This window comes from Oncorhynchus nerka, linkage group LG10 (genome assembly GCF_034236695.1).
Source record: "Oncorhynchus nerka isolate Pitt River linkage group LG10, Oner_Uvic_2.0, whole genome shotgun sequence".
NCBI classification, from domain to species: domain Eukaryota; kingdom Metazoa; phylum Chordata; class Actinopteri; order Salmoniformes; family Salmonidae; genus Oncorhynchus; species Oncorhynchus nerka.
The window spans coordinates 17,415,693-17,431,776 of record NC_088405.1 but is presented as its reverse complement, the minus strand read 5'-3'; the positions used below and the strand labels follow the sequence as shown (position 1 = coordinate 17,431,776).

At 41.2% G+C, this 16,084-nt stretch overlaps 1 protein-coding gene across 2 annotated transcripts in view; it reads left to right on the top strand.

Annotated features, from left to right (window-relative positions):
• The first annotated feature begins 765 nt into the window (after positions 1-765).
• The window catches only part of LOC115134963 (E3 ubiquitin-protein ligase MARCHF8-like), a 204,461-nt gene continuing 189,142 nt past the window's right edge, over positions 766-16,084 (top strand). For both annotated transcript variants that reach the window (XM_029669086.2, XM_029669084.2), the window contains exon 1: positions 766-861. The gene's annotated coding sequence lies outside the window, so the exon portion shown is untranslated. The remainder of the gene's footprint in view (positions 862-16,084) is intronic.

Below are 16,084 nucleotides of genomic sequence, written 5' to 3'. Positions count from 1 at the left end.
CTCTCCTTCTCTCTCTATTCCCCCCTCTCCTTCAAGCTCTCTCTCTCACACTCACTCCACACACACACACACACACACACACACTCACTCACTCACTCACTCAGTGGCCCAGACACGCGCGTCGCTTTGGCATCCGCCGGTCCCCGTGAGGTGCTCACACACTCCAGACACACACACACACACACACACACTCACTCAGTGGCCCAGACACGCGCGTCCCTTTGGCATCCGCCGGTCCCCGTGAGGTGCCCACACACTCCAGACACACACAGAGGCCCTGTTGTCCTGCCCCAGCCCCCAACCACACAGAGACAGACTGGGAATCAGTAATCACATCAAACACAGTGACAGGCCTCACAGAGATGGAGCAAGAGCTCTCTGTCAACAGGGGATAAAGTTTTAGATGAGGGTTATTCACTCACTATTCAGTATAGCTACTCTCTTTAGGTGGATAGGTTTACAATAAAATGTGACATTGTCAGGTTAGGTCTGTATTCATTATGTCTTAGAAGAAGAAACATACTGTATAATGAATACATAATATCTTGCTTAGTCAGTGTGGATAGTTTTCAGGTGTATGTACATTTTAACAGTCAACGAAAATCATCCTTATCATCATCATCATGAAAATATCTCAACATTAATATGACCAGCCCTTATCAATCAATGCAACATGAGTTGACGCCTTCTCTGCTGAAGCGCCTGCCCTTTAACGACGTTTTTTTTCTACCCGTCACATTTTTTTCACTCCATTTTAACGCGGAAGTCAGTGACGCATATAGTCTACTGTACATTCAGATGCAGATGGAGGCTATGAAATAAACAAAACATCATCGCCATTTAGTACGGGAGAAAGCGGCGGTGAGTGTTCATTGTTTTGTTCTGCACGTTGCGTACATTTTGAACTGGGATTTGAGCATTTGATCACCGCGGAGCACTTCAGTAAATTATCTGGCTACATTGTAACTGCTGCGCCTTTTATAAAATAATTCTTCCTGAGACGACGCGTGGCTTGATGGACTAGTTTGGACCATAAAATTGTGTTAATATCTGCATTTCACGACCGCTGCTGTAGCCTACAGAAATACATAACTGTCAGCAATTCTACAACATACGGAAGTATTACAAATACGGTGGGTGTGATATTACTTAAAATATTATATGAGCGATATGTGGACGCAGAGCGAATCAGCTGCTTTATTCTGCATAATAGGCTATTCATTTCAACTAGCGCCAGGCTACATAGGTATTCTTGCTGTTTTTCATTTAATTTGCACAATAATTCCGTCACACATTAATTTCCTCTTTGGGAATGCAACCACTATGTATTCCAGTGTTGACACGAATAATGTTTTATTTGTGATAACGTGAGATAATCCAGATGAAATATTCTCGGATAGGAGAACATGAATAATATTGCGCTGTTCTTTAGTCTATCATCACATATTCGTGGATCGTGCGCATTAATAAAAACAGAAGTATATTAGATAAACTATGGGTCGGTGAAGGGATGAGAATGTAGCTTTCATTTTCATATTTAATTATCTGTAATCAAACCTTCACAAACTGCGCGAGCCTAAACTGCGCTGCTGTTGCGCGATAGCCAAGCCTACAAAGGGAAGGTTTGTTTCATTGTATAGATCTGACGTTTTACCTAGCATATCTCCAATTATTATGTTTATTGCGAATCGTGTACCTTATGTAGTTAATAGACAAAAGCCTAATGAGTGTGTTTCTTTTCTTGGTCATGTGGTTCCAGCATAGACATTCTGGTCACCATCCGGTCTCTTTCGAAACTGCCCGGTCCCCAGTAGGTAATAAACAGAGAGCGGGTCCCCGGTAGGTAATGAACAGGGAGAGAGAGATGCGATCGATAGGGTGCAGCTGTAGTAGCCCATCTTGACTCATGGGCACAGAGTGATTTGAATAGTGTGTGGATTGCTAGACATCCTAGGAGCCTATTGGATTGCATTGATAAGTATTTATGCAGAATATGCTACCGCAGCACGCAATGAATGGGCAGGTTTAGGAACTAGCTTGTGGTTTAATTTGAGCGATAATGGTGAGAGAGGAAATAGTGAATGTTGCAGATACATTTATGATCTGGCATCATTATTCTGAGCAGATCTTTCTCTCTCTCTGTATGTCCTCAAATAGACTCATCATCTTCTCTCTCAAGTTTTATTTCCTCTTTACTTCAGTATCACTTCATCATGATGAACGGTTGGATCCGTTTTTCTTCTTTGCTGCCGCCTAACTCAATTTCCCACCAATGCATTTACTGCAGTGCTTTGGACTTCATCAACCTCAATTGGATCCTTATTCTTGAACAAATTTCTCAGACTCCTTGTATTTTAGATAGGTAGGTGTGTTTGCTCGCGTGTAGGCTATGCATCCATGTGTGAATGCGTGCCTGTGTAAGTCGCTGCTCTGTATAAGAGCATCTACTAAATTACTTAAATGTGAATGTAATGTGTAAGTGTGTGCGAGCGGGCAATCTTGTGTGTGCTGTGTTTTGTGTACAGTACTGCAACAGGCTAATGAACAAGCCTGATGTTTTCTGTGTACAGTATAGTCCAGTACTTTAACAGGCAGGGTATGTGTGTGTTACATCGCACCAGCAACAGTTACATCCTTGACGGCAGTAACAGGAACAGCGGCATCTAGTGGGAAAACCGTGGTACTTTCACACTAATTTATGGTAAAATAGTGCAAGCGACTTCAATGGCTAATATCTCTGAATGGGGAAAAACATCACCAGACTCACAGGGAATAGATTGCAAATGATGAAGAAGCAATACTATAAGCCACAGCTCCATACTACTTGTCAAACAGAGCTGATAGTGTATACTGGTTGTTGGGGTGGGGTTGATGTGGGGGTCTGTGGCTTTGACCATTTGATTGGATTCCTCTTACTCAATGGTAGGAAGACGTTTGGTCAATATCGGATGTTGGGTACTATATTTATTGAATATTATGTGAATCCTAAACATTTAAAGGTTGAATTTGAGTGCAATCAATTAGCTTAATTTCTCTGAGATCAAATTACATTTCAACAAAATAATGTTTCAGGAATGTTAATCCGATCTGTTTCTAGCTACAGAAATGATTTCAGAACAATCTGAGATGGTGGTTGTCAATCCTCATTCTTTTTCTTATTGCTCTCTTGTATCTTGAGTAGCATGCAGGCATACACCTGCATAACACAATGTCTCCTGTGGTGGGGCCTTACTGTAACTAATACTGCTGCTATCTGTCATCTGTCATCATGGGAATACCTGCTATACTGTAGTTGGCTTTCTCAAAACACTGTGGACACCGTCACTGTGGAGTTTCTGATTGCTTTCTGTTGGTTAAAAATATGTATTTGACCAAATGTGTGAATGTGCAGTGGGGATATGTAGTCCTGTGTCTATTTACAGAAAGCATATGGTTATATAATGGGTCATAGCATTATTTATTTGAGACTATTCCATTGGTCTTAAAGGGTGGCGAACAGCCCATCTGGCCTGGCTTTGCTCTGCTGTTCTCTTCAGCTGTGTGTTCTCTCCATACAGTATCAGCTTGCTGTCTTTGTGTTAAAGCTAATCTATTCTGGGATGGATTGTCAACAGTCCGTATAGTCAGAGGGGTTTTAAGTCAAACCAAGAGGTCCAACAAGCCAGTACTTCCATAAGAAACATAGAGTAAAGTCAACTCAGGCAGTTGTTTTGTATTGTATTTGTTTGTATTCAGGCAGCAGTTTGTCCATGAGTTTGTCCATGAGTGCAGCTGCCATGGCACTTGTGTGATCAGAGAGGGGTTTCCATTGGGTAGACATCTTGGTAATTGACTATCTTTGTTAAAGCTGTCAGTCCTCCTTACAAACGTAAGAGGAGAGAGACCTGTCAAGAGACAGAGAGAGAAATTATATTTAAGCTTCCCAATTAAGAAGCTAAATCAGGAGAAAGCCCTGTCACATCTGTCAATGAACGTGGTGAAAAAACGACAGGGGAGAAGAGAGAAAGCCAAGCGACTTTCTACTGTCTGCTATGAAATCAATTCATAATTCGTTCTCTTAGAGGTGCGTTTTGAGGAGAGTAATTATTTTATATCTTCTTTTTTTTTTACTCTGTCTCTAGGGTTGGCACAATTACCATATAACTGTGTAACTGATAGTTATGGATGAATACCGTCATGAAAAAAACAAAAATATCGTAATGGTTAAAATAAAAATGAATAGCTGACTGAAGATGGGTAGCCGGGCATTTGTATGGCAATTTGACTGGTAAACTCATGGGGGTACATTTGAAATGGCTGCCTGGCATTGTAATGCAATCATTTCAATGTTAATGTAGAATGATCATTCAAATTATGTTAACTGATGTGGTCATGCAATGCACTGTAGTTTTTGTAGTCAGTTGCATTGAATCAACAAATTACAACACATATTGATGGGTACACTTCATGCTTTTACTTCCTGCTTTCTCCTCGCAATGGCTGCCAGTTCACCCATTACTCCATCATTGACTTGAATGAGGATGCCCGTTCTATTCATTCTATTTCTATGGCACAGGCAGTCAGGAGCGGAGGAGAGAAGAGGAAAAACGGCCAATTACCTTTATCCAAAATTCCATGACCATCACAGCCCTAGGTGTGACACAGTATGGTGGTGATTCTTAAGAAAGTCCTTGCAGTTAAAAGTGAGTTTGGAGTAGCAGTAGATATATTTGTCAGTTATCACTCATTCCCTATTGTGTTAATTTAAATAGAAGTAGGGGACTGTATAAAATGTAGGCAGGAGAGGACTGTATAAAATGTAGGCAGGAGAGGACTGTATAAAATGTAGTCAGGAGGGGACTGTATAAAATGTAGTCAGGAGAGGACTGTATAAAATGTAGTCAGGAGGGGACTGTATAAAATGTAGTCAGGAGGGGACTGTATAAAATGTAGTCAGGAGAGGACTGTATAAAATGTAGTCAGGAGGGGACTGTATAAAATGTAGTCAGGAGGGGACTGTATAAAATGTAGTCAGGAGAGGACTGTATAAAATGTAGTCAGGAGAGGACTGTATAAAATGTAGTCAGGAGGGGACTGTATAAAATGTAGTCAGGAGAGGACTGTATAAAATGTAGTCAGGAGGGGACTGTATAAAATGTAGTCAGGAGAGGACTGTATAAAATGTAGTCAGGAGAGGACTGTATAAAATGTAGTCAGGAGGGGACTGTATAAAATGTAGTCAGGAGAGGACTGTATAAAATGTAGTCAGGAGGGGACTGTATAAAATGTAGTCAGGAGGGGACTGTATAAAATGTAGTCAGGAGAGGACTGTATAAAATGTAGTCAGGAGGGGACTGTATAAAATGTAGTCAGGAGGGGACTGTATAAAATGTAGTCAGGAGAGGACTGTATAAAATGTAGTCAGGAGAGGACTGTATAAAATGTAGTCAGGAGGGGACTGTATAAAATGTAGTCAGGAGAGGACTGTATAAAATGTAGTCAGGAGGGGACTGTATAAAATGTAGTCAGGAGAGGACTGTATAAAATGTAGTCAGGAGAGGACTGTATAAAATGTAGTCAGGAGGGGACTGTATAAAATGTAGTCAGGAGAGGACTGTATAAAATGTAGTCAGGAGGGGACTGTATAAAATGTAGTCAGGAGAGGACTGTATAAAATGTAGTCAGGAGAGGACTGTATAAAATGTAGTCAGGAGGGGACTGTATAAAATGTAGTCAGGAGAGGACTGTATAAAATGTAGTCAGGAGGGGACTGTATAAAATGTAGTCAGGAGAGGACTGTATAAAATGTAGTCAGGAGAGGACTGTATAAAATGTAGTCAGGAGAGGACTGTATAAAATGTAGTCAGGAGAGGACTGTATAAAATGTAGTCAGGGGAGGACTGTATTAAATGTGGTTAGGAGAGGACTGTATTACATGTGGTCAGGAGAGGACTGTATAAAATGTAGTCAGGAGAGGACTGTATAAAATGTAGTCAGGAGAGGACTGTATAAAATGTAGGCAGGAGAGGACTGTATAACATGTAGTCAGGAGAGGACTGTATAAAATGTAGTCAGGAGGGGACTGTATAAAATGTAGTCAGGAGGGGACTGTATAAAATGTAGTCAGGGGAGGACTGTATAAAATGTAGTCAGGAGAGGACTGTATTAAATGTGGTCAGGAGAGGACTGTATAAAATGTAGTCAGGAGAGGACTGTATAAAATGTAGTCAGGAGGGGACTGTATAAAATGTAGTCAGGAGAGGACTGTATAAAATGTAGTCAGGAGGGGACTGTATAAAATGTAGTCAGGAGAGGACTGTATAAAATGTAGTCAGGAGAGGACTGTATAAAATGTAGTCAGGAGAGGACTGTATAAAATGTAGTCAGGAGAGGACTGTATAAAATGTAGTCAGGGGAGGACTGTATTAAATGTGGTTAGGAGAGGACTGTATTACATGTGGTCAGGAGAGGACTGTATAAAATGTAGTCAGGAGAGGACTGTATAAAATGTAGTCAGGAGAGGACTGTATAAAATGTAGGCAGGAGAGGACTGTATAAAATGTAGTCAGGAGAGGACTGTATAAAATGTAGTCAGGAGGGGACTGTATAAAATGTAGTCAGGAGGGGACTGTATAAAATGTAGTCAGGGGAGGACTGTATTAAATGTGGTCAGGAGAGGACTGTATAAAATGTAGTCAGGAGAGGACTGTATAAAATGTAGTCAGGAGGGGACTGTATAAAATGTAGTCAGGAGAGGACTGTATAAAATGTAGTCAGGAGAGGACTGTATAAAATGTAGTCAGGAGAGGACTGTATAAAATGTAGTCAGGAGAGGACTGTATAAAATGTAGTCAGGAGAGGACTGTATTAAATGTGGTTAGGAGAGGACTGTATTAAATGTGGTCAGGAGAGGACTGTATAAAATGTAGTCAGGAGAGGACTGTATAAAATGTAGGCAGGAGAGGACTGTATAAAATGTGGTCAGGAGAGGACTGTATAAAATGTAGGCAGGAGAGGACTGTATAAAATGTAGTCAGGAGGGGACTGTATAAAATGTAGTCAGGAGAGGACTGTATAAAATGTAGTCAGGAGGGGACTGTATAAAATGTAGTCAGGAGGGGACTGTATAAAATGTAGTCAGGAGAGGACTGTATAAAATGTAGTCAGGAGAGGACTGTATAAAATGTAGTCAGGAGGGGACTGTATAAAATGTAGTCAGGAGAGGACTGTATAAAATGTAGTCAGGAGGGGACTGTATAAAATGTAGTCAGGAGAGGACTGTATAAAATGTAGTCAGGAGAGGACTGTATAAAATGTATTCAGGAGAGGACTGTATAAAATGTAGTCAGGAGAGGACTGTATAAAATGTAGTCAGGAGAGGACTGTATTAAATGTGGTCAGGAGAGGACTGTATTACATGTGGTCAGGAGAGGACTGTATAAAATGTAGTCAGGAGAGGACTGTATAAAATGTAGTCAGGAGAGGACTGTATAAAATGTAGTCAGGAGAGGACTGTATAAAATGTAGTCAGGAGAGGACTGTATAAAATGTAGTCAGGAGAGGACTGTATTAAATGTGGTTAGGAGAGGACTGTATTAAATGTGGTCAGGAGAGGACTGTATAAAATGTAGGCAGGAGAGGACTGTATAAAATGTAGGCAGGAGAGGACTGTATAAAATGTAGTCAGGAGAGGACTGTATAAAATGTAGTCAGGAGGGGACTGTATAAAATGTAGTCAGGAGGGGACTGTATAAAATGTAGTCAGGAGAGGACTGTATAAAATGTAGTCAGGAGAGGACTGTATTAAATGTGGTCAGGAGAGGACTGTATAAAATGTAGGCAGGAGAGGACTGTATAAAATGTGGTTAGGAGGGGACTAAATCTAGTCAGGTGAAGACTATAAAATATCCTCTCTAGTCAGGAGAGGATTGTTTATGAAACATTCCAGGGGTTTCAAAGGCTCTGATGAAATTTGTGTCGAATCAAGAGAATTTACTCTTATCAGAAGTCATGGCCAGGGCAGGATGTTGTACACTATAAAACTTTGCAGTGGGTTTTCTGAGGCTCTAATAAAGTCTATGAGTCTTTATAACTGAGTTAACAAGATGTTTTACTGTGTGGGTGTTCTCTCTCTCTCTCTCTCTCTCTCTCTCTCCTCATTTTCCACTTTCAAAGTCATTCTCTGTTTTCTCCTTGCTCTCTCTCGCTGTCCATCTTTCTGTAGACTGGTGTCTCATCACCAGTCTAAAGAAGCTTAGTTGTGCACACAAGGGCAAATTCCTCCTGTTAGTCTTTCAAGCCAGTCCTTTTTGATTGTTCAAGAAAAATATGTCGATTGAAACAATCGTATGACCCCCCCCCCCCCCCCCCCATCGTGTGACCAGAGTATCCATTATATTGACCAGATACTCAAGTGGCTACTCTAACAATTAAAATAATAATAATAAATCTATTCTGAATTGAAAGTCAGTTTGCCTGGGTACCAGTCTCTTTAGCTAATCGACTCCCTGTACTCCATATCAAGTGTGAAAGGCAATGACAAGAAGTGCTAAGGACTGGAATGTTAGATAAAGAGATTGGTGCTCAGACTGGAAGGCATTCGTGAGGAGGCAAGATCAGGTGGGACCTTTCTAGCCAATGAGAGGGCAGATACAGTTGAAGTCGGAAGTTTACATACACTTAGGTTGGAGTCATTAAAACCCGTTCTTCAGCCACTCCACAAATTTCTTGTTAACAAACTATAGTTTTGGCAAGTCGGTTAGGACATCTACTTTGCATGGCACAAGTCATTTTTCCAACAATTGTTTACAGACAGATTATTTCACTTATAATTCACTGAATCACAATTCCAGTGGGTCAGAAGTTTATATACACTAAGTTGACTGTGCCTTTAAACAGCGTGGAAAATCCCAGAAAATTATGTCATGGCTTTAGAATCTTCTGATAGGCAAATTGACATCATTTGAGTCAATTGGAGGTGTACCTGTGGATGTATTTCAAGGCCAACCTTCAAACTCTTTTCTTGTGCCTCTTTGCTTGACATCATGGGAAAATCTAAAGAAATCAGGCAAGACCTCAGAAAAAAATTGGAGGTGTACCTGTGGATGCATATTTTATTTATTTATTTATTTCACCTTTATTTAACCAGGTAGGTCAGTTGAGAACAAGTTCTCATTTACAACTGCGACCTGGCCAAGATAAAGCAAAGCAGTGCGACACAAACAACAACACAGAGTTACACATGGAATAAACAAACATACAGTCAGTAACACAATAGAAAACATCTATAAACAGTGTGTGCAAATGAGGTAAGATTAGGGAGGTAAGGCAATAAATAGGCCGTAGTGGCGAAGTAATTACAATTGAGCAATTAAACACTGGAGTGATATATGTGCAGAAGATGAATGTGCAAGTAGAGATACTGGGGTGCAAAGGAGCAAAAAAAACTAAATCAATATGGGGACGCGGTAGTTGGATGGGCTATTTACAGATGGGCTATGTACAGGTGCAGTGATCTGTGAGCTGCTCTGACAGCTGATACTTAAAATTAGTGAGGGAGATATGAGTCTCCAGCTTCAGTGATTTTTGCAATTCATTCCAGTCATTGGCAGCAGAGAACTGGAAGGAAAGGCGACCAAAGGATGAATAGGCTTTGGGGGTGACCAGTGAAATATACCTGCTGGAGCACGTGCTACGGGTGGGTGCTGCTATGGTAACCAGTGAGCTGAGATAAGGCGGGGCTTTACCTAGCAAAGACTTATAGATGACTTGGAGCCAGTGGGTTTGGCTACGAATATGAAGCGAGTGCCAGCCAACGAGAGCATACATGTCACAGTGGTGGGTAGTATATGGGGCTTTGGTGACAAAACGGATGGCACTGCGATAGACTGCATCCAATTTGCTGAGTAGAGTGTTGGAGGCTATTTTATAAATGACATCGCCGAAGATAAGGATCGGTAGGATAGTTAGATTTACCAGGGTATGTTTGGCAGGATGAGTGAAGGATGCTTTGTTGCGAAATAAGAAGCTGATTCTAGATTTAATTTTGGAATGGAGTTGCTTAATATGAGCCTGGAAGGAGAGTTTACAGTCTAACCAGACACCTAGGTATTTGTAGTTGTCCACATATTCTAAGTCAGAACCGTCCACAGTAGTGATGCTGGACGGGCGGGCAGGTGCGGGCAGCGATCGGTTGAAGAGCATGCATTTAGTTTCACTTGCATTTAAGAGCAGTTGGAGGCCACGGAAGGAGAGTTGTATGTCATTAATGCTAGTCTGGAGGTTAGTTAACACAGTGTCCAAAGAAGGGCCTTACCTTCAAACGCAGTGTCTATTTGCTTGACATCATGGGAAAATCAGAAGAAATCAGCCAAGACCTCAGAAAAACAATCGTAGACCTCCACAAGTCTGGTTCATCATTGGGAGCAATTTCCAAATGCCTGAAGGTACCACGTTCATCTGTACAAACAATAGTACGCAAGTATAAACACCATGGGACCACGCAACCGTCATACCGCTCAGGAAGGAGACACGTTCTGCCTCCTAGAGATGAATGTAATTTGGTGCGAAAAGTGCAAATCAATCCCAGAACAACAGCAAAGGATCTTGTGAAGATGCTGGAGGAAACCGGTACAAAATGATCTATATCCACAGTAAAACGAGTCCTATATCGACATAACCTGAAAGTCCGCTCAGCTCGGAAGAAGCCACTGCTCCAAAACCACCAATCTATGGTTTGCAACTGCACATGGGGATGAAGATTGTACTTTTTGGAGAAATGTCCTCTGGTCTGATGAAAAAAAATAGAACTGTTTGGCCATAATGACCATCGTTATGTTTGGAGAAAAAAGGGGGAGGCTTTTAAGCCGAAGAACACCACCCCAACCAGGAAGCACAGGGGTGGCAGCATCATGTTGTGGGGGTGCTTTGCTCAGGAGGGACTGGTGCACTTCATAAAATAGATGGCGTCATGAGGGAGGAAAATTAGGTGGATATATTGAAGCAACATCTCAAGACATCAGTCAGGAAGTTAAAGCTTGGTCGCAAATGGATCTTCCAAATGGACAATGACCCCAAGCATACTTCCAAAGTTGTGGCAAAATGGCTTAAGGACAACAAAGTCAAGGTATTGGAGTGGCCATCACAAAGCCCTGACCTCAATCCCATAGAAAATTTGTGGACAGAACTGAAAAAGAGTTTGCGACCAAGGAGGCTTTCAAACCTGACTCAGTTACACCAGCTCTGTCAGGAGGAATGGGACAAAATTCACCTAATTTATTGTGGGAAGCTTGTGGAAGGCTACCTGAAATGTTTGACCCAAGTGAAACAATTTAAAAGCAATGCTACCAACTACTAATTGAGTGTATGTAAACTTCTGACCCACTGGGAATGTGATGAAAGATATCAAAGCTGAAATAAATTATTCTCTCTACTATTATTCTGACATTTCACATTCTTAAAATAAAGTGGTGATCCTAACTGACCTAAGACAGGGCATTTTTACTTGGATTAAATGTCAGGAAATGTGAAAACTGAGTTTAAATGTATTTTGCTAAGGTGTATGTAAACTTCCGACTTCAACTGTACGCGTGTGAACAACAGGCACAAGTCCGATACAGTGTTTTTTGTCAAAGTTGCCTTGATGTCACATGTCCTACTCATCAGTACACTCAAAACAACTTAAGAACTACGAAACTTCTATTCAATCAAATAAGCCACACGTAGCAAATAAGCCATTACATTTCTTGTTAATCAAATTCGACACTTCATTGACCTCCATAAAAACTCCTTGCTTAGTGAGCGAAAAAACACCACCTGCTGCTTTGCCTCTTCCTCTCTGGTGTGACTCACACATTTCAGTAAATTACTATAGCTCACACCTCGGTCCAATCAATGTAATTTAGTAAATGCCGGATCTCTATGGCAAGAGACATCTTTCACCCAAGTTTAGTCAAAATCAGGCCAGTGCTGTCTGAGATATCGTGAGTCAAACGAAGACCGATCCACAGTCCCCTCCCATGATTTCATTTAGGGGGACAATGAGAGAAATATTGATTCAGACACACACACACACACACACACACACACACACACACACACACACACCCTCTTACCCCTCTGTGTGGTTGTGTCCCGATAATCTCCCGAAGTGTGCACTTGTTCACTTCCCTTCATGGATTTGAAAGGAAATGACTGGTACTATGTAAGAAATATGGTGGGAACTCCCTCTAGCCCATGCCTACATCAATCTAAATCCTTGACATTTTTGGGGAGTAGTGAACGAGTGCAAACTTCAGGAGAAAGGAGAGATCATTTGGATGCAACCTGTGTCTTCACTGTGATTATTATGTCACTGCTTTTATGAAGAGACATTTGCTATGTGTTACTTTTTCTCCACTATGATCAGAATGGCGGCAGCATTAACTATGAGGCGGCAGCATTAACTGTGAGGTGGCAGCAATAACCTCTACGGGATAGGTGTCCCTAAACTGGGACTGTTGTTGCTAACGTGTGTTAATGTGACCAGAGTGACGTTGTATACAACAGCTAACTGTCCGGGACATAGACATGTCTTCTACGGGCAGAAACCTTAAATTATTGTTCATCTAACTGCAATGTCCAATTAACAGTAGCTATTAAAGTGAAATACCATGGAGAGTGCATGACAACAAAACACTAATCACTGCAACCGGTTTGATACATTCACCTCTGAAGGTGAACAATGTACTTACATTAAGTAATCTTGCTCTGATTTGTCAACATGAGGGTCCCAGAGATAAAATGTAGCATAGTTTTATTTGATAAAATACATTTTTATGTTCAAACTGGTGTCTACAGTTTGACCCCACTGCTGTCTCTGGCTCCACACCCACCCCGCCCGGCCATCTAGATGTGTGAAAGTTAGTGTATAAGCTAATGATGCATCATGTATGACATTCCTGGGAGTGTGTAAACTTGCATTTTGTATTACCATAGTATTTTTGTATGTTCTCTATAGTTATGATTCAGAGGGGCTGGATTAGATGCAGAAGACACATTTCAATTGAAGGCATTCAGTTGTACAGCTGACTAGGTACCCTTTCCCTTCCCTTATGTACTTGAAAATGTATAAATTTACCAATTCGGCCAAATTCCTGGCAGACTTGATATAAAATATTGTGCAGTAATGTAATTCTTCACGGGATCAGTCTGAAACTTTGCACACACACTGCTGCCATCTGGTGGCAAATAAAAATGACAGCTAGACTCCTATCTGAAGTATGGCCTTTCTCTTGCATTTCAAAGATGATGGAACAAACAAAAAAATAGAAAACACATGTTTTTTTGTTTGTATTATCTTTTACCAGATCTAATGTGTTATATCCTCCTACATTAATTTTACATTTCTACAAACTTCAAAGTGTTTCCTTTCAAATGTTATCAAGAATATACATGTCTTTGCTTCAGGTCCTGAACTATAGACAGTTAGATTTGGGTATGTCATTTCAGGCGAAAATTTTAACAAAGGGTCCCATCCTTAACTATGAGGCGGCAACATTAACTATGAGATGAGACGGCAACATTAACTATGAGATGAGGCGGCAACATTAACTATGAGATGAGGCGGCAACATTAACTATGAGATGAGGCGGCAACATTAACTATGAGATGAGACGGCAACATTAACTATGAGATGAGGCGGCAGCATTAACTATGAGATGAGACGGCAACATTAACTATGAGATGAGGCGGCAGCATTAACTATGAGATGAGACGGCAACATTAACTATGAGATGAGGCGGCAACATTAACTATGAGATGAGACGGCAACATTAACTATGAGATGAGGCGGCAACATTAACTATGAGATGAGGCGGCAGCATTAACTATGAGATGAGGCGGCAACATTAACTATGAGATGAGGCGGCAGCATTAACTATGAGATGAGACGGCAACATTAACTATGAGATGAGGCGGCAGCATTAACTATGAGATGAGACGGCAACATTAACTATGAGATGAGGCGGCAGCATTAACTATGAGATGAGACGGCAACATTAACTATGAGATGAGGCGGCAGCATTAACTATGAGATGAGACGGCAGCATTAACTATGAGATGAGGCGGCAGCATTAACTATGAGATGAGACGGCAACATTAACTATGAGATGAGACGGCAGCATTAACTATGAGATGAGACGGCAACATTAACTATGACTATTTCTCTCCAGTAAGAGCATCGTGTATACATTCAGACATAACTATTGTGTTGTTGCAGAAACAGAGCGATAGACAAAGAGCCCTTTGGTAGATAAAACAAAGATAATCACAGATACAGCATGATCAGTCTCTCTCTCTCTCTCTCTTCAATTCAAGGGGCTTTATTGACATGGGAAACACGTTTACATTGCCAAAGCAGGTGAAATGGATAAACAAAATTATTTGTGGATCTGTGTAATATGTGTCTCTAATGTGGTCATACATTGGGCAGGAGGTTAGGAAGGTTAGGAAGTGCAGCTCCACCTTATTTTGTGGGCAGTGTGCACACCCTGTCTTCTCTTGAGAGACAGGTCTGTCTACGGCGACCTTTCTCAATAACAAGGCTATGTCTGTACATAGTCCAAGTGTTCCTTAATTTTGGTTCAGTCACAGTGGTCAAGTATTCTGCCATTGTGTACTCTCTGTTTAGGGCCAAATAGCATTCTAGTTTGCTCTGTTTTTTTGTCAATTCTTTCCAATATGTCAAGTAATTATCTTTTTGTTTTCTAATGATTTGGTTGGTTCTAATTGTGTTGGTGCTCTGGAGTTCTGTTGGGTCTGTTTATGTTTGCGAACAGAGCCCCAGGACCAGCCTGCTTAGGGGACTTCTCCAGGTTCATCTCTCTGTAGGTTATGGCTTTGTTATGGAAGGTTTGGGAATCGCTTCCTTTTAGGTGGTTGTAGAATTTAACTGCTCTTTTCTGGATTTGGATAATTAGCGGGATTCGGCCTAATTCTGCCCTGCATGCATTATTTGGTGTTTTACATTTACATTACATTTAAGTCATTTAGCAGACGCTCTTATCCAGAGCGACTTACAAATTGGTGCTTATTTTTTTACATTGTACGCATAGGATTTTATGCAGAATTCTGCATGCAGAGTCTCAATTTGGTGTTTGTGAATTCTTGGTTGGTAAGCGGACCCCAGATCTTACAACCATCAAGGGCAATGGGTTCTATAACTGTTTCAAGTATTTTTAGCCAGATCCTAATGTCAAATGTTATGTTCCTTTTGATGGCACAGAAGGACCTTCTTGCCTTGTCTCTCAGATCATTCACAGCTTTGTGGAAGTTACCTGTGGCGCTGATGTTTAGGCCAAGGTATGTATAGTCTGTCTCTCACTCTCTGTCTCTGTTGCTCTGTCTAGCTGGGAAATGAAGTATTCTCTTTGAAACATATCTGCTCTTTCCAGATTAGGTTAGGGCTCTTTCCAGGTTAGGGTTAAGGCTATTTTCAGGTTAGGGTTAGGTTAGGGCTCTTTCCAGGTTAGGGTTAAGTTAGGGCTCTTTCCAGGTTAGGGTTAGGTTAGGGCTATTTTCATGTTAGGGCTCTTTGCAGCTATTGTTACAGTTTTCAGCAATTTTGGAAATGCCAAAATAATGTGATAAGAGTTCATCAGATGAGTCAAAACTGACAAAAGTAAGCAGTGTGCTTTTATACAGATGAATTCACACACTCTAGCTTTCAGTATGCAGGATGACAGTGAGGAAGCAAAGCTAGCCAATAGAAACACCTGTAAACCGCTCTGTGTGTGTGGATGTGTGTGTGTGAGTGCGTGTTGGCAACTTTGGTGTTGCCAGTATTTTCCTCTAAATTACTCGATCTTCCCCTGCCCTGCTCTGTGCTCCACTATGTCTGCCTGTGTACTGTTCTCTAAAGTAACTCAATCTTCCCCTGCCCTGCTCTGTGCTCCACTATGTATGCCTGTGTACTGTTCTCTAAAGTAACTCAATCTTCCCCTGCCCTGCTCTGTGCTCCACTATGTCTGCCTGTGTACTGTTCTCTAAAGTAACTCAATCTTCCCCTGCCCTGCTCTGTGCTCCACTATGTCTGCCTGTGTACTGTTCTCTAAAGTAACTCAATCTT